The 27926-nt window shown below is 40.6% G+C and overlaps 1 long non-coding RNA gene across 1 annotated transcript; it reads left to right on the top strand.

Annotated features, from left to right (window-relative positions):
* Positions 1 to 957: 957 nt before the first annotated feature.
* On the top strand, positions 958 to 26902 carry LOC117197136 (uncharacterized). The gene is made up of 3 exons (XR_004477662.2): positions 958 to 1190; positions 1281 to 1384; positions 24974 to 26902. It is a non-coding gene; the product is annotated as an uncharacterized LOC117197136 (long non-coding RNA).
* Positions 26903 to 27926: the final 1024 nt, after the last annotated feature.

Raw genomic sequence — 27926 nt, 5'->3', positions numbered from 1 at the left:
AGTTTCCTCAACTTTAAAGGGGAAATCATGAACCCTACCAAAGAAAACTGTTATGAGTGTTAAATTAAATGAGAGCATATTTAAAGAGGGCAGTACAGTGCTTGGTCCAATTTAGAGGCTTGATTAATGTTAGTTCTCCTTTAGTGTCTGAGTAGAGGTATTTCTATGGAAAACAATAGTGCTTTTCAAAAACTGGAATAAATAGCACTGTATTATTTGTTGCTAATAAAGATAAATGTCACTAAGTAAAAATTTTCCAATTCAAAATATTTTTTAAAGGATGCAAAGACTATAATAATAATAATAAACCTATCTACCACAGTAGACTCGTAGCTCAGGGATGTAGGAGTAAGGGGCTCCTTTGCTACCCTCCCTCCAAATCAACCCATATGGGTCAACACTGTTGCTGTTACCAGGATTCTCTATTGAGGAGTCTAAGAACAGTAATCTGTTTGGAAAGGGAAGCCAGGAACTTGACCTAAAGCTGGTTATATAGAAAGCACACTGTTTACTTAATGTGTGTTTATTTGGGGTCGTATTTTAAGGGGGGTTTCTATTGCTCCACCCCCACCCCAGCCACCACTGGTTGTTGCCACTCATTGTCACACACGCCTGTATTCTTAGCCTGGCAGTCCTCCCATTCCTTCTCAAAATCCTATGCAAAAAATAGTAAATCTCCTTCATATTCCTATGTGCTCTAAATAGCTGCTATACTATGCGAACTCTCCACTTGCGACTTAATAAGTCTTCCCATCCCTAAATCAAAACTAATTAGCTTTGTTTTTCAAATTGCTGACACTGGCGGTCTTCGCTATAACAAACCTCTGTGTGATTAGTGATATAACGGCTGGTGCTGAGCTTGGGCAAATATTTATAGAGTAATCATATTGGATAGGGTTGAATAACCTCTTGGATTAACTGAGAGCTTCTGCCAGGCAGAGCTGCAAAATTGTGCTAATTTAACGGTACAGTCCGTTGTTCCGTCCGCTGATACAACCTCTACGACAATGATACAAATATAATCAGGGATATTAGGGCACAGTATGATTCCTTTATTGGCACTCTTGGCAATAATGTGCCAGAAGAATCCAAATATCACTTTGCGTATATAAATTATGTGGTAGGTAAATGGAAGTTCATACAGGGAGAAGATTAAATATCTACACACCTAACACCACGATGAGCCTGAGGTAAGTAGTCACTGGATAAATAATAGTACTAATATACATTATTAGTATATTAGATACCAGAGGAACAATTTTGCTTTTATTTACTTTCAGGAACAGTAAACAGATCCTAATGAGGCAAGCCAGTTTTAATGCTGAAGGTGGATTTCTTCTATATCAAGCTGAATTGATATGAACTCCAACTTCTCACAGACACAGTGAGTAAATCTGAAAATATACAGTTAATTCTTAACATGCAGTCCTTAACCTGCAGTCTGAAAGGAGACTCGGACCTTGGGAAGCAAGAGGTGAAGGCAGTAGTTTTTAAAGGTCATGCGGTTAAGCAGTGGCCAAACAGACTAGAAATCCCATTTTACACACCCTACCCAGTGCTTTCCCAGCCTGGGCATAGAGACCTAGTATAGCAAAATACTGTAATATTGACATCCAAATGACTTTAGGAAACTGGGTCTTTTTCTTACACATATTCTTTACTCGTATTGTTATATAATTTTTAGTTTAATAAAGACTATATATTTGCTATGTATAGGTGCTAAGACACAGAGCTTTCTATTTGCATAGATTAATTGCAATTGCACCATTTTTAAAATACAGCTTAGCTATCTGCCTTAGATACTCCAAGCGGTTGGCTACATTTAGATGTGAGGAAGAGGCAGAGTAATTCTTAAAGAGTTCTATGTTTCTTATAACTGACTTGACTGACAGTCCTTAAGTGCTATTTCTTTCAAAGCAAATATGACTCACAGCCCTTAGGTAGAGTGTGTGCACAGGCTGGAAATATTGATCTGTCCACATCCCAGAAACATTAAGACACAATAGAAAGAATTTTTAACTTAATTCTGAATAATGCAATAGGAAAAACATAGGAACAGTACACAATCGACAATGGTAATGTATCTGTAATGTTTTATAATGTCAAGGATTTAATTTAAACTCGAGAAAAAGAAACTGTGTTTCCAGCCCGAACTCACCCCCTTCAGCTTAACTGTGACAGTTCTAAGAACAGCAAGTGCCTAAAGAAACTTATTTAAAGATATAAATCATGTGAATTATTTAGTCATTGAGGACAAGGTACCCACCTTGTAAGTCACTCTAGTCACCAGCTCAAAATTTACAAATGAGAGGCAGTTTGATAAGTCTTCCTTTTGGAGTTTGCTAATAGTGGAATAAAAATATGCTCCCAATTGCTCCACGGCAACACTGGCCAGAGGTGAATAGAGGAAGAGGCAGTTGCGAAAGGCGGCAGGGGACCCAGAGGTCCCATTTGGCAGATGCTCCCTCCCTGGTGCTTCCTGAACTACTTGGAAACCACTTTTGCTATTTTCCCCTGGTCAGCCTTCTTGCTACAATCATTTCTGGTTCCCACAGAAGGCAGAAGAGAAGAATCAATACTGCTGTGGGTTACAAAACATGAAGTTTTCTCAATTTTGGCTTCAATGGCTCTCCCAGCCCCACAGAAGTGCCCACAGCTGGATTCTTCCTTCCAGCAGTGGTTCAATGACAGGGTTGCAGGCTACAATGCTGTCACTACCTGAAGAGTAGCATTTTCAATTTTTTTTTTTAAAGTTAAGCTTTCTACAAATAGCTCTGTTTCCATTTAATAAATGTATATAATACTTTCCTAGGGCAATAACGATTGGCTTCCACAATTACATTATTTGGGGAGCAAATGTCAATGGATGAGAGAAAAATGGGCTAAAGGCAGAGAGAGCTGGTGAGCATGGGAGGAAAAGGACTGACAGGTCTCTGAAGGACATCTCCTTGCCTGCTGAGTTCTCCTCTTCTCGCCCTCCACCTCCCACCGCAAATCATCGCCACTGTCTCTCACCCACTCCTTTCTCAGAATCTCTCTGGAGTCTGCAATACTGTGCTTATCTCTTGTCACATAGATCAGAGTTATTGCTTGGAAAATTGTCCACTTAGCCTTCATCTGTAGGCTAAGACTTGCCTCCTACAGTGAAATCAGCCCAGTCCTTAGGCAGAGGGATTTTAAGCATTCATATTTAAGTTTTATCTTGGTGTTAAATCAATTTGTTTGTTATCATGACCCTGTGACTAGTGCAGCCAAGTCTCCCCAGGGCTGGGTTCGGGCCCTGAGCCATCTTTATCACTACTCCTTCACCTGATTTGCAGCCCATCCCTGCAACTAGGTTCTTGACATTCACTACTGAATATCTGAATACCTGTCTCTTTAGATTGTTGCCAGTTCTCTCTACAGGGATGGGGTCTCTGTAGACTCTATAACTACCTGCTCTGTCTCTGCTTAAGGTGATACATGAGGTTCCCTCTAAGCTTGGTTCATATCGAAGCTGTTTTTCCCACTTGGAGTCATCTCCCAATTTCAGATTCCCTTTCTATATTCACATTGTTGTCTTCCCAAAGCTAGATCAATAATTTAGTTATAAGCCTATAGAAGATCTGAGAGTGTCTGTGGACTCTTGGACCTGACCTTCTCTGGTCTGGTTCAGTTCCACAAGTATAATACATGTAATAAGTAATAAAAAGCATGAGTGCTAATAGTAACTTCTCTTTGTTGAATTACTTACAAGGTACTTAGCACTGTGATGTTAAGTATTATTTTAATATTCACAACCATCTTTTAATTTATACAGAGCTGCTAGCCTGGTGATAGGCATAAGGACATCTCTTTCCCAATTACGGAAATACTGTAATACTTTCTCATGGGTTAGTCAATAGCCATGGCCTCAGTCTTCCAAGTGCCCCCCCATCAGACTCCCCAGCTCCCAGGTTCTCTTGCCATCAGCTGCCCTCTCCAGGAATGGGAATTAAAAAGTCGATGCCTTGGACATATACACACTACCAAACGTAAGGTAGATAGCTAGTGGGAAGCAGCCGCATAGCACAGGGAGATCAGCTCGGTGCTTTGTGACCGCCGGGAGGGGTGAGCTAGGGAGGGTGGGAGGGAGGGAGACGCAAGAGGGAAGAGATATGGGAGCATATGTATATGTATAACTGATTCACTTTGTTATAAAGCAGAAACTAACACACCATTGTAAAGCAATTATACTCCAATAAAGATGTAAAAAATAAAAAATAAATTAAATAAATAAATAAAAATAAAAGAATGGCAAAATAAATGCTTCATCTGTAACTTCAAAAAAAACCAAAATCAACAAACCATTATTCATCAATGTGGCAAAGAAAAAGTGTTCTGATTTTTACTTCAGAAATAAAATTGGATAAAGAAAGCAGTTATAAAGTTATCTAAACAGAATACTTCCACCTTGCCATTCATGCTCCTTCTAAAGCAAAAATGAATCAGTTATTTCTTTCTCGGCTCTAAAATTCATATCAAACAAAGGGAGGGCTACTGGATAGTAAGACTGGGAAAAAGCTCAACCAAATCGCTGTATGTTCTCTAAGAAAACTGCTTCATTACCTTCTTTATTCTCCTCCTTTCTATGTCAAACATAATCAGACAAACCAATGGCAATTTCTCAGTTTTCATTTGTAGCCATGTGGTATAAAAAAAGTGATATATTTGGAGTTGTTCTGCAACAGTTCAGTCTTGGGCAAATAAAATATTTTACTGAAAAAAAATTTTTAAAAATTAAAAAATAAATAAATAAAAAGTCGATGCCTGGCATCTCATTGGTGGCTGCCATGCCATCCTGGTTGCCAAATATTTTTAATATCAGTCCCTGTATGTATTGTCCTTAATCTACAAATTAGAAAAATGAGGCTCAGAGAAGTTTGCTTGCCAAGGCCACACAATAAGGAAATGAGAAAGCAGAGACTCAAGTCCATGTCTCTCTGTCTTCATAGAGCATTTTCTTCCCCCCATACCCATAGCTCATAGGCACAGAGAGATGGTTCTCAAACTTGTCTGATAGTAAAAGTAAGCTTTTGTCAAAGTTATAGATTCCTGGGCTCTTCCCTTTGGAGATTCTGACCCAAATCAACCTAGTGCTGGGCTAGAATCTACACGTTCAAGGTGATTCTTATGGTTATTCAAGCCTTGGTAACACTGCACTACAGTATTTTTTCCAGAAAACAATTTGAGACGGACTAGAATTATGGTGATATCTTCATGTCTTAAGTGAGCACATAAAGCCTTTAACACCATTCCTGAATCATAGAAAATGTTTTTGAACAGAACAGGATATGTGTTTCAGGTAGCAGGCTAGTCGCTGCTTGTTTTAGGTAAGGTGGTGCAGTCCAAAAGTACAGTCATTCTTTGTCATCTCTGGAAACATCATTAGAGATAACCAATAATTAGAATGAAGCAAGAATACAGTTTAGCTTCTCCCAAGCGGTTAGTGCTGAGAGTGGGGAGTGTGTGCTCTGGTCTCAGAACACATTTCTTATTAAAAAAATCCAAAAAAAAAAAATTACAGTTTACAAATAGGTCAAGTGAAAAGGACATAGAAGGAGAGCTAAAACAAAAACAATTCCGCGAAAACTGGAGAGGGGACACTGAGTTTACTAAGAAAAACATCCTGGTTCTAAAAATTATCAATTTACCCCAGTAGCATTCCAAAATCTGCTCCGCATTCACCTGTGAATAAAGAACTTAAATGCATGTGTTTATCTGTGGTGGCCATTGGTGTTTCCCCCCGTGTTTGTCCCCATTCTGTAGCCATGTTTTTTCCGGTAATGTCTGACAATGTGGTTTGTCACATAAAGCCTTTTCAGTAGCTTCTCCCTCCTGACATCCTGTCTCTTGTTTCTGCTGTTAGCAAAAGCTCATCGTGAAACATAAAAAGATGTCCAGAGAAAAGGCAAGAATCACATATTAATTGCACAGGCAGGATTAGGTTGCAATTCTCTTTCTCAGGGAAAGGCTTAGAAAGAAACAGGAAGAAAAAGAGCAAAATAGATGAGCGGTTGTCTCCAGTCTTCTCTTATAATGAGAACTGATTCATTAAATATTTCTGAGGACGGCAGAGTCATCTAACTCAGTAGAACCTCCTAGATGCTCTTCCTGACATGTAAATCATCGATGATCAGGAGAAACCTACGGTGGAGCTGAAATTTACTACCACAGGACATGGCCCAAGCTGGGCTGGTTCTCTTCCAAGTGACAAACCCTGCCAAACGCTTAAACACCTGCCACAGTTAACAGTACACAAACTCCTTTAGACAACTGAGAAACAGCTCATCGGATAAACCAATAAGTAAAATAAAGTGCAAAATGTACCCTCAGCAGAGGCTGATAAAATAAAACATTTAAATAAATTTAACTGAATACTTCCAAATGGCACATCCGACAATGAGAGGAATGCACAGTGGTGAAAGCCATGGAGAGAAAAACAATATTGAGCCATTTTTCTATAATTCTAGAAAGCTGAACCCATATCTAACTGCACCCTCATCATCTACAAATAATGTAACTTTCCACTCTAGAGTGAAGAAAAATGAAATAAAATAGAACAATAGCAACAACAATAATAATAAAGCTTAAAATTACATGGTACAAGGGACTTGGAATAGGAACCCTGTCTTCCCTTATTTATTTGGGTGAACAATAAAGCTTTTCTTCGTTTACTTAGTAGGTTTTTTTTTTCCTCCAGTACTTAACACCTGTATGAAAGTTCCTGACTTAAGAGGTAGGGCTTAGCTAATGAGGTGTGTCAACACGAATGGAAGCCCATTTCTAAATGAAAATTGCACTGTGCTGTGAGTACAATCCCTTCGGGTTGAAGAGAGCATTTATAAAGCAGCAGGGGTGGTAGCCCGGGCTTTCTCTGGAAGAAGGGGCTGGTAGGGTTACCACAGCTAGCGGAGAGAGAGACGCTGAACTAGAGCTATGGGCTAAAGTGATAATTCTCCTCCAAATTAGTCATATTTCTCCAGGTTACCTTCATAGATAGCGAGCAAAGGCAGATATAATCCCTCTCCTAATTGTAAACCAGCACCAGACTAATTATATTTCCATTTACCCCAGATACTCTAAAATCATAGGCTTTCTGTTTGCTAATTCCTCTTATTCATGGCTTTATGGCTCCAGAGGAGGCTTTGGGGAGTACGAATTGAAAAACAGTGAAGCCGGTTAGTTCCACATAGACATTAACTATGAAAAAGTAATGGAATGAAGGAGAAAAGGGGGAGGGAAGAAAAAGCCTCGTATTTAGTTCAGACTGATTTCAGTCAAGACTGCAGAAGGATTTGAGGCCTTGCCACATATGCATGGGAGTCAAGGTCACAGCTGCAAGAGGACAAAGCAATGTTACAGACACCCAGCCTGTGTTTCTTATCCAGTAAACAGAGCCATTCTGTGATGAGCTCCACTCCCTTTGTCTTAGAATGTGTTTTATCTGTATCCTAGTTTTTATTTAACATCTATGTAATTATGAGTATTTTTATGTCAACTCATTAACATTAGCTTGGGAGGGACCCATGAGCCAAAGCTCTTGGGATAATGCAGAAAATCATACAATGTTGGAAGCTGACAAGTAGGATAAATTCCTCTTAAGAGGAAACAAATTCATTCAAGTCTTTCATTACTGTTACCCCCATGCTCTTTTCCTCAGTACTCACCCTGTATGATGCATGTGGTTCGAGTCTGTGTCAGGGGAATGATAACATTAGAATATTATATAATTGTATGCTGGGAGAAGGCAGTGTGTGTGCGCGCACACACGCATGTTTGTGTGTGTCTGTACTAGAGAGAGAGAGAGATCAGGCTACATAATTCGTGATTGAAAACAAACACTCTTAAAACCGGCTTGAAGGCTTTATTTATCTATAGCTTTCTGATGCAAGTAAATAATAAAAATCTTTCAAGCTATTGCCAAGATCACACAACTTTTGTCTCCCAAGTATCCCCCCCGCTCCGGCCACAATTAAAACGGGGATCATGGCACCAAAATGGTGATGTCACTATCACGAAAGGCCAGGCATTATCTTGGTCTTTAGTTGAGGAATGTTCATTGCTGGTTCACCAGGTCAGTATGGGTTCCCAGGGTGGAGGAAGAGAAGGAATTAAGGTTGAACAGGGCCAAGTGAGCAAACTCTCTGATAGCAAAAGTTTATGCCCTCCCTTGAAATAGGGGCATTTACGGTGGACACATATTACCCCGAGGTAGCGTGCAGCCAGAATTTGATCCTCCACGACTACACATCAAGGGATTTAATGGTCAGCTCCTCTATATGATAAGACTCACATTTATGCCACACATTTAGACCACACCCACAGCCTGGAAGAGTTCCTTGCATAAATGAAGTGCTTAAGCAGCATTGCTTGCAATCATAATCAAGAGAAAATTTAATAATTTTCTGTGAAAAATTTTGCTTTAAAGCAGACAATTTGCCTGTGTTTTTAGTTTCTTAGACCTTTTTTAAAAAGTTTATTGTATTGAAGTGTAGTTGATTTATAATGCTGTATTAGTTTCTGCTATACACAAAGTGATTCAGTTTTTTATATATATATATATATATATATATATATATATATATATATATATATATATAAAAATTTTCATGGTCTTTTCCATTATGGTTTATTACAGGATATTGAATAGAGTTCCCTGTGCTGTACGGTAAGACCTCATTGTTTATCTAGTCTATGTATAATAGTTTGAATCTGCTAATCCCAAACTTCCAGTCTATCCCTCCCCCACTCCCCCCACCTTTGACAGCCACAAGTCTGTTCTCTGTCTGTGATCTTAGACCTTTCTTATCTAGGTCAGGAAACATTGAGGAACTGAATTTAAATTCAAAGGTTGCCTGGTAAATACCGTTGGCCCTCCGTACCCACAGGCTCCACATCCACGGATTCAACTAACTGCAGGTTGAAAATAATTGGAAAAAACTCCAGAAAGTTTTAAAAAGCAAAATTTGAATTTGCTGCATGCTGGCAACTATTCACATGGCACTTACATTGTATTGACGACTATTTACATAGCATTTACATTGTATTAGGTTTTATAAGTAATCTAGAGATGATTTAATGTATACAGGAGGATGTGCATATTATGTGTTACTATTTCACCATTTTATATAAGGGCCTTGAACATGTGGGAGTTTTTGGTATTGACGGGCGTGGAGGCTGTCCTGGAACCAGTCTCCCATGGATACCAAGGAGTGACTGCTTGGAATGAGAGAAATGGAAATTGTGTATTCCCAAGAGATGATATTTTCGTCAAGCTATGAAGACTCATGAGTCATTCTTCTCCACTGAAGGGTTCTTCTTGCCAATTTTCTCACATATTTGTGTTCTCTAGTCAAGTTACCCTCTTTCTTTTGAATGTCGTTCTTTCCCTGGAAACACATTCATTTATCCTACTTTTTTTTCTGGATGCTATAAAAATCTTATCGTTTGTATTTATTATCACCATGTTCCCCATTTTTGTTTAATCATCATTTTTTCCTGCCTATCTCTAGAATATTCTCCCAGCTAACTTGTTGATTTTTTTTTTTTTTTTTTTTTTTTTGCAGTACGCGGGCCTCTCACTGTTGTGTCCTCTCCCGTTGCGGAGAACTGGTTCCGGACGCACAGGCTCAGCGGCCATGGTTCACGGGCCCAGCCGCTCTGCAGCACGTGGGATCTTCCCGGACCGGGGCACAAACCCGTGTCCCCTACATCGGCAGGCGGGCTCTCAATCACTGCACCACCAGGGAAGCCCCCTAACTTGTTGATTTTTAAGGTCTAGCTTAAGACCTTTCTTTCTTCACCTACCCTGCTGATATTCTGATTCAGTCTGATACACAACCATCACATGTAAGGCAGTGAATTAACTACTAAGTGGATATGAACGTTTGTGAGATATGGTCCTGGCTTTCATCATTCAGTATCAGTGTCACACTGATGAGCCTGTTATACTACTTTAGAGAATCATAGAGTAGGGTAACCATGTGCACTAGGTTGCTGCATTCACATCCTGCCCTAACATTTGCTAACTGTGTGATCTTGAACATCAATTTACTGAACTCCTTTGTGACTGTTTCCTCATCTGTAAAATAGGAATTTTAATAACAGCTTCTACTTGGTGGGGTTATAGTGAGAGTTAAATGAATTAACGTGCTTACATTTCTTAGAACAATCGCTGGCAAACAAAACACACAAACAAAAACAATGTGTTTGCAATTATTATGCACTACTTTCTCAACTGTTAAAACCTTCATATTTACTTCTTTTCCACTACCCGTAGGCACAGAGACATCTAGTATATTATCATCATGTGGGTGGTCTTCACTGTCACCTCCTTTTCTGACTCTGTTAGTCATGGAGACATGGATGGTCAATAATACTTCCTCGCGTTCATTCGTTCAGTCATTTGCTCACTAAAAAATATTTATTGAGTCCTTGCTCTATGCCAGGCTCATTTAGCTTTGGAGATACAACAATAAACAAGATAGGAATAAGCCACCTGACCTCACGAAGCTCTTATAGAAGAGAGAGGCTTATACAAACGAAATTAAAAAGAAACAAGAAAATTACAAGAAAATTGTGATATAAAGGCTATAAAGAAAATGAAAGGGGTGATTATTTGTGAACACAAACTTGTGACTCATCATGAGCAGGGAGAGAGCATTTCAGGCTAATGAGACCAGTGAAAAGGCCCAAGAAAGAAAACAACCAAGAAAGAAGCAAAAAGCCTTGATATTTTAAGAAGTAGAATAAGATCCTGTGGCTGTTAATGATATGGGAGACGTGACAGAAATCTACTAATGGGAGACGTTGGAAGCCATGGTTAGGAGTTTGGATTTTACTCTTATCAAAACAAAAATCAACTGAACGGTTCTTTTTTTTTAAAATTAGAGTGGAGTTGATTTACGATCTCTGTGTTGAGGGTAGAACAGATTGTAGGGGCAAAAAATGCAAGCTGGAGTCCCATCGGGAGGTCACTGCCATTGTCAAGGCCATGTAGATGGTGAGAGATGGACAATTTAAGGTGTATTTTGGAGGTAAAGCAGACCATCTACCTGCCAAGTAAATGGGTGAGACCTTAACACTGAGAAACCACTTTCTCAGGAAGCCAAGAAGCGAGGCAGGTAGATAGCACTTCCACAGGGTGGGTGGGGGGCAGGGGTCATTTGGAATCATTCTGTTTAATTAAATTATAAAGAATACAAATTAAGACAAAAAATGTATCCCAAATCTAAATTTACTAACAAACGATCCAAAAGCCCTTTTCCGGACAGAATTATAAAGTAGGTAATGTTTGTCTTTGGCTTTACAATTCATACTTTAAAAAATATTGTTAATAATTTTTGAGAGCTTAGTATAAACGAAATGCCCTTCATTCATTTTTCCATTTAATTCGCATAACAGCCCTTTAGGCATTTACTATGATTATGTCCAATTTTATAGATGTGGTAAAATTGCATCTCAGTGAAGTAACTTTTCCAAGATGACTGAGCCAGACACAAGACAGCTAGGATCCAACCCAAGTGACTGACACAAGAATCCTAATTGAACCACTATTTTACAACCTTGATGACATCACCTAACTCTCTGTCTCACTCTTTTTCTGTCACACACACACACACACACACACACACACACTCTCTCTGTCTCTGTCTCTCTTTCTCTCTCTCTCTTCCCTCAGAGAGAATCTATTACTTTCAGTCTCTCCAAATCCACTAATGACCTCCCGAGTTTTGATAAATTACATCTTTCGTTTCAATAGTAGAACCACTAATTGTGAAAATCAAGCTTGAGCAAGGCAGTAGAAGAGATACTTCCTGAAACAGAGGAGGCTTACGGGGGCCTCTGATAGCACATCATAGCCGGCGCTGTGGATAAGTGTGGGCTTAGCACGGAAAGGATAAATGATAGATGACTTGGAAGAAATAAAGGACAGGAGTGTTAAAATGTTTTAGGGCAGGGGACATTCAAATAAATGCTATTGGATGATTTATCTTCCAAAAGGTGTTATATTTACTGCTGAAACACACCTCCATGTCTGCCAGAAATGTGGCCATAAAAAATCTATGTGGGGCTTCCCTGGTGGCGCAGTGGTTGAGAGTCCGCCTGCTGATGCAGGGGACACGGGTTCGTGCCCCGGTCCGGGAAGATCCCACATGCCGCGGAGCGGCTGGGCCCATGAGCCATGGCCGCTGAGCCTGCGTGTCCGGAGCCTGTGCTCCGCAACGGGAGAGGCCACAACAGTCAGAGGCCCGTGTACCGCAAAAAAAAAACCAAAACAATCTATGTGTACAAAAAATTTACACTGTAGCGAGCTGACCTCCACCTTTCATTTACTAAAGCCACCACCTTAGCTGCGAGAACGCATTTCCAACTTCCTCTTAGACTTCAACACCTGGATGTCCCCCAGCACCTCAAGCAGGATTTATTGAAAATTCAGCTCGTTACCTTCTCTCCAGACATTTAATATTTGAAATCTTAGTTAACACACCATTTCAGCAGTTGCCAATACCATCAACTTCAAAGGTTTCATAATTGACTCCCTTACTCTCCCTCAGCTCTCCAATTCCAATCCAAAGCAATAGCATATACAGACATTTCTTCTCTCAAATTATCTCACACATCTACACTTCTTTACCATCTGCACTGTGACTCATGTAGTTCAAGTCTTCCACATGCCTCAAGTGCAATATCTCAGACCAGTTTTCTGAAAATCAGAATTGAGGACAAAGCCAAAGTGCTAACACTTAATACTGAGGGGAAGAGTGAGGGGAAAGAAAAAGCGGGATGGAGAAGAAGGAAAAGGAAGCACAAGGTGATCTGTTTCTGAACTGGCACAGTTTCTCAAGGAAATCCAGGTGCTTCCTCAGTTCCACAAGATAGAATGAAAACACGGTTAGGAAGAATCTATGGGAGAAGAAGCATAAGCAGATTTTCTTCAGATCCTGTCTTCCATCTCTTATTGGTCAAAGTCTCCTCCTCTGGGCTTTAACTTTCTTACACTTCCATCTTGGTTTCTGGGTCCCTCTGGACAACTACTGAAGAAGTTGGAATCTCCAAGTACCCTCTCAAGTAGGAACTAAGCACTAGAGCTACTCTGGCTCCCCAGTTGCAGCGTGTAGCATGGAGGTTGTGCCGAAGCCCAGCCCTCACCTCCTGGGGAAGGTGTAAACAACTGGAGGTTTGGGACCATAAAGTTACTCAGAACGTAGCACGAAATGGTGTGAGCAGTTGCTAGCAGCAATCTGGACAGAAAAGAAGGCAAATCACTGAGACTGGGGTGGAGAGGCAAGTCTGGGATTACACAAACCGAATCTGTTAAAGTTTACTCGGTGATACTCAGTTCTGCTCACAACCTCTAATAACCTCTAATAAAGTACAGGTCTTAGATGTATAGAAGATGTCCCCACTTCTTCCCCAGAAGAAGGTACAAATCCAGTCATCTAAGATCGTGCTTGTTGTCATCTCCTAAAAGAGCTTAAAGAAGGTTAGCAGCCCAAGCTACATTCCCAGCTGCTATAATGACATTTATCATATATTTCTCTCTTCTATCCATTTTAGATTTTCCTCTCCTTTGGCCAGAACTCCAGCTGGTCTGTATTTCTTACCTAGTGAGTGACCTAGCCCTCCTTTCTGGAAGTGTCTGAGCTATAGCTTCCTTGTCCTTGACAGGCTGCGATCGCTACCACAGCCTGTTCAAAATTATCAGAGGGCACACAGAGCACCAAGGGAAGATCCAGTGAATATCGTCCATTCCCGACATGTTCCTTCCTGCCTTACTTCTGTAGTAGAAGCTCTGGCTCCTGAGAGTAAAGAGTACCATTTACCTTGACCTTTAGAGTAACTCCTTTTTGCCTTCTCATTTATTGGCACAGAAACCCCAGAGGGACCAAACAGTATTTACAGCTTTCAGTTCTAACCTCATAGAGCCTACATGTTTCTAGGATAAGAGGTAAATGAGAGAAAGAAATGCAGTGCAGATAGACAAATCCTTCTTCTGTCCTTTTATTCTTCATCCTAAACATTCTTGCTGTAAGGGACATGGCTCCATATACTGGTTTTTATCACCTCAAATATACTGCCCTAACCCCTCAAAGATTCCTCTAAGCTGATGCCTTAACGGAGGCTTCAATGGCTGTTCCACATTTTGTCAAGCTGCCTACTTATGAGCCATGGGGAAGACACAAGTATTTCATGGGAATGAGCCCAATGCTGTGCCTCCTTTGCCCAACAATGGCTCTCTTAGCCCAGGGCAATATTGTGTGTTGACCAGGTCAACCGTCAAGGCTTTCTGTAGAGGATTAAAATGTATGCTGCCATGGGCATTGCAGGCAGGAAAAACAAACCTCTACAGTTGACCATTGAACAACACAGGTTTGAACTGCATGGGGCCACTGACATGTGGATCTTTTTTTCAATGAATTCATACTACAGTATTACATGATGTGAGGTTGGGTAAATCCACAAATATGGAACCACAGATACCAGCGGTTGACTGTAAAGTTATATGTGGATTTTCGACTGCATGGGGGTCAGCACCGTATCGTTCAAGGGTCAACTGTGTTAGTTTTCTATTGCAGCTCTAACAAATCATCAGTCACTTAAAACAACACAAACTGTCTTACAGTTCTGTAGATCAGAAATCTGCCGTGGATCTCAGTGGGCTAGGATCAAGGTGTTGGCAGGGTGCATTCCTTTCTGGAGATTCTAGCCGGGGTTGGGGGGCTGCTTCCTTGCCTTTTCCAGTTTCTAGAGGTTACCCACAGTTCATGGCTGCCTTCCTCCATCTTCCAAGCCATCGATGTTGAGCCGAGTCCTTACACCATCATCTCTCTGGTTCTCTCTTCCAATCCTCTCTTCTACTTCTACGGACTATTAGAATTAACATTGGGTCCACCTAGAAAACCCAGGAAAATCTCTCTATCTTAAGGTCAGCTCATTAGCAACTTTAATTCCCCCTGCAGCTTTAATTCTCATTTGCCATGTAACCTAACATATTCAGAGGTTTCAGGGATTAGGGTATAGACGTGTTTGGGGGAAGGCATAGCATTGTTCTGCCTCCATACCTACATCCAGAATAATGTACTTGGTTGAACCACATGAAATTGTCATCTATGTAAGACAAAAATGGTCATATATTGACAAATTCATCTGCTTCAATCTATTATCCATTCTGGTAAGGATAAATTACTGCCTCCTCCAAGATGAAAGATGTTCGATGTCATTGACCTGCCACCATGTGGCTGACTCTTCTCTCCAAAAAAATAGTGGCGTACAAGGGCTGTTAGTCATTGCTGCTAGTGGATTGTACATTCAACAGTGCCGGTGCTCAGGTCTGGTCCTGACTGTATCACTTCCATCCTATGACGATTTGCTGCTGTGTCCATTTAACACGTTGATGCGTGAGATCCAGAAACACTCAATTCATGAGAGGTAGCTCTGGTTCCATTCTCATTCGCTGTCCCGTGATCAGCAACTCAGTCTCTATGAGGGCTCTGAAACATCCAGGGAGCTATTTTTAAAAAGAGAGAGTAGCCTCACTCCAGAACCCTAAGGGTCTACACTGCTACTCTTCTTCTGTGGAATCCTTATTCACCATGATGTTTACCTCTAGCACTGTTGAAAATAGTGGGTCAGATGGTCTAAATGGCAGGGTAGCTTGTCTGTAGCCTGCACCTCTGACATGCCATCCTTGCACTGTGCCCAGACATGAACTGGCAGATTTCCAAATCACCTTGATAAATAAGTAATGTATGCTGCATTCCAAATCCAAAAAGACCCATCAGGTACTGGGCCTCTTTCTTAGTGATAAGAGGTACAAGGTACATTCTTCTTAGTGATAAGAGGTACAAGTCATTTATTAATAGTTTTCCCAACATGTCCCAAACCAGTAGGTCCCTAAATGCTTCGGTGATGTGTCAAGCCCCTGAATCTTCCTGGGGTTTATCTTTTTCCCTTTGTCACATACGTGCTTTATGAAAGCATCCAGGCCACTTGCCACCTCTTGTTCACCAGGTGCAGTTAACATGACATCATCAACATAGATGAGCTGCATGACAGCCTGAAAGAATGTTACAATAATCCAGTTCCCTGTGTTATGACAGAAAGGGGGAGAGTTGTGAAGCCCTGTAGAAAACAATGAAGGGTATATATCAGTGGGGATCTAAAAGCATTCATCAAATCAACAGCTGCATGCCGTATACCAGAGGCTATGCTGATCTATTGCAGTAAAGAACTTTCACGTGGAGCCACTGCTCTTGGGGGTCCCAGTTCATGGCAATCCTGTCATGATCTATATGGTTATTGCAGAAGCCAGATGAGTGAATTGAGCAGGCAGGGGTTAGGACATAATTCCACTATCCCTGTATCCTTCAACTCTTGAATGAAAGCTCTAAACTCTGCAGTCCCTCCTGGGATGCAATGTTGCTTCTGATTATAGGGACTTCCACTTGGTCCTTCCAATCATAATGGACCTTACTCCACAGATCAGAGAACCAATGAGAGGGTTCTTCCCACAGCTAAGCATATCTATCCCAACTATACCTTAGCGGGGTGGGGAAACAACCACAGGTTTTATTCACGGACCCACAAAACCGACTAGGAAACCAGCAATTCAATTTTCACCTGCCTTCCATAAACCCCCATTCAAACTAAGGGATTATAATCGAACTTCACATCACATCACATATCTAAAATCCTTGAAAACGTTTTGTATTCCGCTTGCACTGTTCTCTGATAAATGGGCACACGATCTTTTCGGAAGGTTCAGAGGAGGATTTACTGGATATACTCTTGGTGGTGTTGCGAGGTCTTCCCTCAAGGTGATGCAGTCTTCACTTCAATCAATGGGATCTGTGTCTATAAAATGACTTAGATTTGGAAACTGAATGAGGGCTTCAATCTTCCATTATAGCAACTAACTTCTACTTGCCAGCTCTATCTTACTTTTATTTTTTACTACATAAATTGAGCAATACCTCTGTTAGCTGTTCCTATATCTCATTCTCAGGACTACCATGACCTATTTGCCTTTACCACAGATCCCTGCAGGAAAATGAACCCTGATTGTCATGACTGATTTGCTACATTTACTTCCTATTCTGTAATTAAATTCATTTTATCTCTGATTGTTAAGCACTGTCACTTGGCTCCTGACATTCTGAAATCGCAGCATCCTTACAGATAGCAGGCAATCTAGTTCCATGGCCTATTTTACTGTCAACCCCCAGCTTGCAGAGAACAGCCACCAGTAAGTTTCTCCAAGATTTTGGTGTCCTCGCCAATGAAGTCCTTATTACCTTAGTGAAGGGAATATCCTCATGTTTACTCCCCTGCCCGGTCCTTCCCAGGGACCAAAGTCAAATGGTGGAGCTTACCTAACAAACCTACTCTAACAACCCACCTCCCTCAGCCTTCCCTCACTCTCCTCAAAATGCCAAGGAAGTTCTGGCCTCTCCACTTCATTTACTATAGTCCATTATCATGTCCAAGCTTCTAGGAGTCATCCTGGCAAAATCCCGGAACCAGCCTCAGGTGGTCTTGATTCAACATTGAATCCTGAGTCACTGCTGAGTGCCCACCAAGTCAATGGATTTTTTTCCATATTCAGATATCTATTCCATATCTCCAGTCATTTATATTATCCTAATCCCTGCTAGATAACAGTAACAAGTTCTTGTGGTCTTTGTCTTTCTGAAATAGGACTCTTACTTCCCCACCGAGGCTGTGTTGAGACTCTATCCGGGTATTGGGCTACCAGCATTAGAGGGGTGGTGATCGCACATCTTGAGAAGAGCAACCATTCTCTCACATGGCAACCTTTTACCTGAGGTCACTGAATGGTCTTTGGACGAACGGAGGCTGTTCTCTAAAAAAGAAAGAAGGGGCTTCTTCTGCCACCCAGAAGCGTTTAGAGGAACTGTTGGGCTTACCGTTCTAAGGCTTGTCTACTCAAATATCTCAGGGGCCCACTCTTTCCCTATCGGACATCTAACTTTGACTAGGACCCCTGACAAGGCTGTTTATTTAGTTGCCTTCTTTGCAGCGCTGCTTTATAATAAGATCTTAGGCCTGATTTACAGCACATTCTGTCATGTGGCTACATGAGGTAAGAATCTCCTTTCAAGCTGCCTGTGGCTTTAACAGTGGGTTTTAGCTTGGCAAGTAGGTGCCCTCAGCCTCTCAAAGGTATCTATCCTACACAACAGTCCTTATAACTATCAATGCTCCGGTGTAATAGCCACTTCCTTTCCCAATACATTGCTTTGCAGATGCATCCTTTTTCCAATTAACTATAGGAGTGTCAACACTGTGATGTCACTGGATGCTAAGGGTCCTTTTACCTTCAGACCACTGGGCAATTCAACTTCAAAATTCCATTCCAAAAGTCTGCTTTCTGGTATCACTCCTCATAGAGTTGTCTCAGCCTATCCCAGAGATTAAGAAAAAAATATACATGCTGGTGTTTCCTTTTGGTTTTGGGAAGACAAGGCAGGATAGTCATAAGAAAGTGAAGCAAGAGATGAAACAAAGCAAATATAAGGTGAGCTGTTTACAGTATCTATCACCAACAACAGAAAGTCACAGAAAACCTGCAGCAGGGCTTCCCTGGTGGCGCAGTGGTTGAGAGTCTGCCTGCTAATGCAGGGGACACGGGTTCGAGCCCTGCTCTGGGAGGATCCCGCATGCCGCAGAGCGACTGGGCCCGTGAGCCACAACTACTGAGCCTGCGCGTCTGGAGCTTGTGCTCCGCAACAAGAGAGACCGCGATAGAGGCCCGCGCACCGCGATGAAGTGCGGCCCCCACTTGCCACAACTAGAGAAAGCCCTCGCACAGAAACGAAGACGCAACACAGCCAAAATAAATAATTAGTTTTTAAAAAAAAGTAAAAAAAAAAAAAACCTGCAGCAAACTTGCAAGATTGAATAATACCGCTGCTCAGAGCCTGTCAAAAAGAGGAAGCAGTGTATCTGCCAACTCCTCCCTGTCTAATGTCTTGAACCAGACAAAACCCTATGTGTTAACTCCCTATCCTTCTGGGTTGTGTTACCTGCCCCCCACTGCGCAGCTACAAGTCAAATCTCCCGGTGTAGTTGGTTCCCATTGCAGTAGGTGCGATGCAGCTTAAGCCAGAAAAACAAGTCCTTGCTCCAGGGGAGGCTGAGCCAACTGGTGGTGTTAGGAAATGAGGTGACTGGGGCTATGGCACAGGCTCGTGAGTCTGACAGCGGCATGGGCGGGGCTGCTAAGGGCCAGGATCTAGTACAATAGCCATTTCAACAGCCTCCTATGGCCTCTTCTCAAGTCTATCCTTGTGGTCAGAGTTATTTCTTCTCAAACATAACCATCACCCACAAGTTTTTCTGAAATATTAAAACTTCTTTATGCCTTGCAGCCTGCTCAAGACTTTTTCCTAATCTATCGATTTTCCCCAATCTTTTTTGTAATCTACTTTGTTTGAGTGCAAGGTGTTGTTCCTTCCACCTGGAATTCCTCCCCGTCACCAACCTGCCTGTATCTGATGGATTCCAACTCTTTGATCAAGGCCCCTTACAAATGATAGCTTCCCAATAAAACTTTCTAGGACACCCAGGCAGAAGATATCATTTCCTATTCTGTGTTTCCTAGTAACTTAGCCTAGACCTTAAGACCCAAATCAAATGACATCTATTCAGAAAAAGATAGCTGTGACTTAGTAGAAAGGGCACAGGACCTGGGTGGTCTGGGTTGGAATCTGTATTGGTTTGCCATCAACTGGGTGACTTAAACAACAGAAATTTGTTGTCTCATAGTTCTGGAAGCTAGAAGTCCAAACTCAAGGTGTCCATAGGGCTGGCTCCTGTGACAGGCTCTGTGCCATGCCCTCATCTCCATTCTGGTGGTTTGCTGGCAATCTTGGGAATTCCTTGGCTTGCAGAAGCATCACCTCAATCTCTGCCTTCTCCACATGGCATTTTCCCTACGTGTGTGCCTGTCTCCAAATTTCCTTTTTGTAAGGAAACCTATCAGGCTAGATTAAGGGCCCATCCTACTCCAGTATGCCCTCATCTTAACTAATTACATCTGACATAATCCTCTTTCCAGAGGGTCATATTCTGAGTTCCTGGGAGTGGGAACTGCAGCATATGACTTTGGGGGGACACAGTTCAACTTGTAACAGAATCCCAGGGACTTTAGGGAAGTCTCACACATTTTCTGGGCCTCATTCTTTTTATTAAAAAAATAGGAATAATGATACAGATATGAGACCTAGATTAAATGAAGACCAATGGCAATATTTAAAAGCTGCTGGGGGCTTCCCTGGTGGCGCAGTGGTTAAGAATCCGCCTGCCAATGCAGGGGACACGGGTTCGAGCCCTGGTCCAGGAAGATCCCACATGCTGCCGAGCAACTAAGCCCATAAGTCACCACTACTGAAGCCCTCGTGCCTACAGCCCGTGCTCCATAACAAGAGAATCCACTGCAATGAGAAGCCCACGTACTGCAACGAAGACCCAACACAGCCAAAAATAAATAAGTTTAATTAATTAAAATAAATAAATAAAAGCTGCTAGATGGAATAGCAGAGAAAGAGAAGGGAGCAAAACAAAAGGAATTTTGCTTCATTATTAGAAAAGAGTGTCTGCATCTGGACAACTCACCATTTTAGAGTAGGATGTGGGGTTAAAAGATTAGTCAGCAAAAAATAGAGCAAGAGTATGAGATACATGAAGAGTTCAGAGTAATGAGTTCCTCATTCATAAGGAGTGTTTCTTTAAATAGTGAGGGGAGAGAATGCAAAATCTAGAGCAACAAAGTAAGAAAATTAGAGCACATCACACGATCTCTCTGCGTCTCAGTTTCCACACCTGAAAAAATGCTTATCCCCCCACAGATATGAGAAGAGCACCTTGAGAGGGAAACTATTGCTGGAAATATGTCAGCAAATGTAGATTAGCACCATTTATTCAAATGCATGTGTTTCTTTCATGCTCATCTTTCTATTTTCTTCATACTTATTTTTCACTATACAAGTACTGAATTCAAACTTTCTACCTGTATCCACAGATATTCTTCTCTACTCCTAAATAATTTTCTTTTTTAAAAAACAAATAGTATTTCTTTGTAAAATTTGTATTATGGAAGTAGGAGACAAAAGTCTTGAGAGTCAAATTCGTTCTCAGAAATCGCTGGCATTGAAAATACTTTGTATTCATTCATTGAAACTGTTGGAAAAATTGTACATTGGAATCCCCAACAAAGGCATTTTGCATTATTCACAATGTTTAAATGAGGCTGTCAATCTCATCACACAATAAATAAGGAGGTTATAATGGTTTTGCATAGTCGCAGCTACTAATGCTTTTGGCAGAGATTTCCTAATCTTGATTTAAATACTTAGAAGACCCTCAAACGTGCGCATGCGCGTGCACACACACACACGCACACACACACACACATGCACACACACACACACACACACACGCACACACACGACAGAGAGAATAAGAGAGAGAGATTCTTCCAACAGTCCTCCAAGGGATCACAACTCAACATCTCTCTACACTTCACTTTCCCCTTGGATTTTCAAGTCTCTCACAATCAACTCCACGAAGCACTCAGTTTTGTTCTCTGTAATCATTATTTATGGTCTTAGATTATGCTAGTTGCTGTAAGAGGAGTGAGAGGAAAGACCAAAAGTTGAATACAATAAGAATTTCTTGAATCTCTTATAATCAAAGAGATTGAAAATATATATGTACATAAATAATTATAAGACAGAAGACACCATAGAGAGAAATAAATTATGATGTGTATTCAGATGAGGAAAAAATCCTACTGCGGATGAGAGTGAAGGAGGGCAAGGAACACCTTCATAGAGGAGCAGCATTCGGAAAGGGCTTTTAGCAATGAGCAGTATTTTTAGAAAAGATACAGAAACAATAAAGAAGTCAAGCTTGATTAGGTTGAGTATATTTGTGGAGTAGGGAGAGGTGAAGTTATGTGGTTGAAACATATAAAATGCTATTTTTATAAGTCAAAATTTTATGTTGGGGCCAAGCTATAGAAGATCTCAAATGTCAAAATAAGGAGTCTGAGTTTATTTTCTCAAAAAATTGGGAGACCTTTGAGAGGAGAGCATAAATGTGCATTATTTTTAAAAAGATTTGCTTGATAATTTCAGCTTAAGCTGAAAATAGGAAGAGCAGTTGTGAAGCTCTTGCAGTACTGGGTACCAACTAAGCCAAAGTTCCACCAGAATTCATGCCATTCAACAAATATCTCCTCTTTCCTGCACCTACTTTCTATCCCCTGTACATTCCTATTTAGTCAACATCCTTCACCAATTCCTTTGGCCTCACCTTCTATCCCTGTCCAGTCATAAGTATTCCTGCCTCTTCACCTGGTTAGGCAAAGCCCAGCTCAGCAGGGAGATAGGGTCCATCTGTCTGAACTTGCAGTAACAGCTATCATGATGCTTATTCCATTCTACCAGCATATCTGTTTGCATGTCTCTCACTTTCCCATTTCATCACGCTCATCTGAAGGGCAATCGTAATGCATTATGTATGTACCTAGGGCCTAGCAGGGCAGCTGGCACATACCAGATGCTCCATAAATATAGTTCAGTGAGTACATTTCTCACCATATCAACTTAGGGAAAAAAAATTGGTTGCTATATTAAAACCTTCCGTGACCTACTACTCAACATTCTGAATAGCATGCCAATAGTTTGTGAGCCTTATGGCCTGGGTTTTCTGGGCTATCCTCAAACCAAAATAGTTTATAATTTTCTGAAAAACTTTAATCCCTATGATATCATTGCATAGAGCCATATTTAATGCATTTTTTCAATTTTCCTTAGGGCTTATCAAATGCAATTCTGGTCACATATAGGTGCCCAATAATATGTTTATTGATTGATTAGATAAACATTTCAGGAATTTTAATTACCAATCAACCAAATAAGTATATTTTTCAAACCATGTGTCCTACTTTCGTGTCAAAAACAACTACTGTATTTATAATTTATTCTAGATAAATAAGCACTTAGATACCAAGTGTTATGTTTCTTTCAACATTCTTGAGATGTGAATGCAACTAGTTCTAGCTCTTAAGACCAGTCTAAGCCCCGTTTGCAAACCTCCCAACAAATTTGACTCTAAAAGCTTTGAAGAGAGATACTTTTACTGAAGGTTTGTTGGCAAAACAAGGAGATTTGTTACCTTACACATTACAGAGCACGAGTTTCTGAAAAATTTATTGTTTCTTTTCCACCCCAAAGATCCACCCCTTAGAGCAACTTTCTTTTCTACCCTACCCACAACCCTCTCATATGAGACTCAGTCATTTTGGGTTTTCTCACTCCATTCTCTGACCATTTTTCCCAGCCTCCTACCCCTTGTTTAGAAAGTTTTCCTACAGGGGTTTCCCCCTCTTCTTAAGTAAAGTAATTCAGCCTCTCTCGGCTTATCCAATATTCCTCTCCAAAACCACCTAAGCAGCAAAGATGCTTCTTCCTGGTGTGGATGGGGATAAAAACAAGAATTTCAGAGACGTATTTAATATTTCCCTTACAATACTGTCTCCTAGAAGCACATTTAATGCCTTTTTTAAATTTTCCTTAGGGCTGGTCAGACACAGTCCTGGGCACATTTAGGTAATCAATAAATATGTGTTTATTGATTTGTTAAATACACATTTCAGAAATTTGAATTATCGGTCCCTCAGAAGCATTTTACAATATGAATCTAACAGATAGTCCTTGGACACCTACTATGTGTGACACCATACTGGGTGCCAAGGGAGCCTTGGATGGCATGAGGAGAGTGCCAGAATCCCAGAAGAAGTTCCCACCACGTCAGCCTATTTATCCCACTAACAAAATAAACTTGGAAATTGACCTGAAGAAGTGATCTAAAAGTCTCTTTAGGTTCGTAATTTTCCAAGGCTCATTATACAATTTCACATTAGAGTTTTCAGCTCTTTAGGTCAAAAAGTAATAGACCCACCCAGAACAAGCTAAGAACATAAGCAATACTTCGACCACTGTAGGAAGACTCACGCCCCTCTCAGCTCCCTGACTGAACCAGAAAGCCTAACCTGCTCGCATCCTTTCACACTGGAAAGCGTCCTCTGTACATTAGGACAACCTAATGTTAACCAACATTGTCCATTAAACCTAGTTCATGTTCACTAGCAAGGAAATCACTTTTAATGGAAAGAATTCCATTTTATTGTTTCGTAATGGGCCATTTATTAGTATACAAGAGGGTCAGAGGAACTAATTAGAGACTATTGGAGCAAGTGTAAGTAACATGGTTTTCCCAGGTTGCCAATTGGGACTCCAAATCCCAGAGCAGAATACTTGGTTACAGATATAGTATCCGATTTTACATACCTGTGGGATTATTTGAGTGCCCCCCAGCTCCATTTAAATGTCAGGTTGTGGAAATTTGCTTCAGTAAAGCAAGTTTAAGTCATATCCGTCCTTTTGATTTTTATAGGATCTGAGCATCTAAAAGCCTGCTTCGTTTTGTTTTTTTAAATTAGCTCCATGGCATTCATTTTTTCATTTTATGTACTTCAGTATAAACACTGAAAAGCAGAAACTTTTCTTTTTTATACAGTCCTGCATTCAGGACAGTAATTATCTGAATTGTTTAATTCCCGCTCCCTTCCTGTGTGCATGTAACACATTTTACCAAAATTTCCTCAATATGAGATCTTCCTAACAGTTTCTTTTTTCAGCAGTTGTGAGGGAAGCTGTCTGGGGAGAGGGAGTAATTTTGGAATTTGATAGCAAAGTCCCTGAGGATATGAAAACTCGCTCAAAATGCATTGTACAACCGCCTCAGGCAAGGAAGGTATACCCAAGCTCTGAACATCTGGCTTGCAACTATTATTTACATAATGAACTCATTCTTTCCCACCCTCAATATTTACCTCTGGATCCTCTGCTCTCTCCCTCAGGGAACACTCCAGAAAGCAGCTGAGCCATCCTAAGCCAACGTGGGCCAGCTGGTAGCCAGCCTGGCCTCCACTTGCCCACTTCACTCTTCAAGTTCAGGTACAAGCTTTGCTTCCTACCTTTATCTTTTATGACTTCCACTTTCATTGTTTCCATCTAAGGTATTCTTTTTTCTGAATGTATTAATTTTTCCTTCAAGCCACAACAAAAACTCTCTTCTTTTCTTCTTTTTTTAAACAATTCTTTAACTATGATCTTTACTGTCTCTGTTTAATTTTGAACCAGAACTTCAACTCGTAGAAAACAAGTTTAAAAGTCATGCTTATGAGAAACTTACATAAAAGAAATGTTTAAGTCAACTTAATAACAAATAAAGAAATAACGCCAAAATTTTCTCCCACATTAATCTATAAAAACAATGGAATACACAAACACAGTGGAACAACATGACAACCTGATTCTGAAGTTAAGACATGTTAGCGGGCTTCCCTGGTGGCGCAGTGGTTGGGAGTCCACCTGCCGATGCGGGGGACGCGGGTTCGTGCCCCGGTCCAGGGGGATCCCACGTGCCGCGGAGCGGCTGGGCCCGTGGGCCATGGCCGCTGGGCCTGCGCGTCCGGAGCCTGTGCTCCGCAGCGGGAGAGGCCACAGCGGTGAGGGGCCCGCGTACCGCAAAACAAACAAACAAAAAAAGACAATGTTAGCAAAGAAACAGGACTCTCCAAGATAATCTTGGTTAAAAAGAGCAAGGAGGAGTGGGAGATTTGTGTCCTACCTGCCGCCATCATTTTTATTAAAGCTCTAATAAGACAATGTGGCATGTGAATTGCGTTAGGTAGACAGAATAATGAAAAGAATAGAGAGGTCTAAATTAATCTCACACAAATAATAAGAAGCAGAAATTTGAGATCAGTGTGGGGAGTAATGATTATTCAATGAATGGGTCTGAGACAATTGGTTATCTACCAGAAAATTGAATGTTTGCTTTTTAACCCAGGTCATATCCAAAAATTAGTTATCAGTTATAGATTTAAAATAAATGTGAAAGGTAAAAACTATAGATATTATAGAATAAAATATAGAATATCTTTACAAAGTCAGACTACAGAGGATTTCTTAAGCAGTAATAAAACTGGCAAACCATAAAGTAAAAGGTAGATATATCATTACATTGAAACTAAAAACTTGCATTCATCAAAAGGTATAAGAAGTTAAAAAAACAAATCACAAATCACTGATGTAGAATCGATAAGAAAAAGATAACCCAATAGAAAAATGAGCAAAAATGTAAATGGGCATTTCACAGCAAAGGCAACACAAATAGCCCTAAGCATATGAAAAGATGCCTATCCTTACTGGCAATCAGAAAAATACAAAATAAAGCCACAGTGAGAAATGATTACAGTAAGTTCCCTATATATGAACGAGTTCTGTTCCGAGAGAGAGTTCGTAAGTCCAATTTGTTCATAAGTCCAACAAAGTTAGCCTAGGTACCCAACTAACACGATCGGCTATATAGTACTGTACTGTAATAGGTTTATAATACTTTTCACACAAATAATACATAAAAAACAGACACAAAAAATAAAGAAAACATTTTTAATCTTACAGTATAGTACCTTGAAAAGTACACTAATACAGTACAACAGCTGGCATACAGGGGCACATTCGCATCTTTGAAAGTTTGCAACTTGAAGGTTTGTATGTAGGCGATTTACTGTAATTAATTTTGTTAAAAAATAAAACAATGATACATTTAAAAATTAAAATTCAATCAAAACAATGTGAAACTCTAACATACAGGTGGTGATGATTTCAAGTGTAACAGCCACCTGGAAAAAAGTTTATCCAGACAGTAGTAAGGAAAATTGAACACAGACATATCCGATGACTCAGCAATTCCATTCCTATGCTACAGGCTGAATGTTTGTGTCCACCCCCAAATTCATATGTTGAAACCTAACCCCCAAGGTGATGATATTAAAAGGTGGTGGTGGGGCTCTTTGGGAGATGATTAGGTCATGAGGGTGGAGCCCTCAGGGATTAGTGCCTTTATAAAATCAGCCTGAAAAAGCTCCCTTTATACCTTTTGCCATGTGAGGACATGGAGAAAAAGTGGCCATCTGGGAGGTGAGTCCTCATTAGATACCTCATCAGGTATAAGCTGGTGCTTGATCTTGGGCTTCAGAACAGTGAGAAATAAATGTTTGTTCATAAGCCAGTCAGTTTATTGTATTTTTTGTTATAGTGGCCCAAACAGACTAAGACAGAAAATACCATAGGGAAACTCTAATCTATGAGGCAAGGAGAATTGTATAAGAATATTCTTAATAGCTCCAAACAGGAAATGACCTTAATGTCCATCAGTAAGACCATGGATAAACCATCCTGTATTCACACAATAAAATAAGACATAGGAGTGAAAGTTATGAATTACTATTACATGCATCACATGAGGCTACTGGCCCAAAGAGCATGACACGTGCCCCAGAGTACTGTGCATGTCCTCCAGGTTAGACTGGATTAACAGTATTACAACCATATTCCAGCACATGGGAAAGGGGAAGGAGAAGATGAAAAGACAAGCAATTTCCTCTAAGGAAGTGACAAAGAAGTCGCACCCATCACTTCTAATCATACTACCTTGGCAAGAATTTAGTCACATGACTATACAATAGCTGCAAGGGAGGCTGGAAAACATAATCTCTAGCTAGGCATCCATGTGCCCTTTTGAACTCAGGTGAAAGTTCTCTTCCTACAGAAAAGAAAAGGAGTAATATGATATTGTAGGTAGAGGTGTAGCCCCCTGTATCAATATTACCCAATTTCATTCCCTTCACTCTCTCCCTGGAGATAACTTCTATCCTGAATTTGCTGTTTATCATCCCCATTCATATGTGTGTACCCACAACCATTATTGATTTTTTTAGTTTTTAACCCTTAGAGGCATGGTAT

Source organism: Orcinus orca, chromosome 11 (assembly GCF_937001465.1).
Source record: "Orcinus orca chromosome 11, mOrcOrc1.1, whole genome shotgun sequence".
In the NCBI taxonomy this organism is placed as follows: domain Eukaryota; kingdom Metazoa; phylum Chordata; class Mammalia; order Artiodactyla; family Delphinidae; genus Orcinus; species Orcinus orca.
This window is presented reverse-complemented; position numbering and strand designations above follow the sequence as displayed.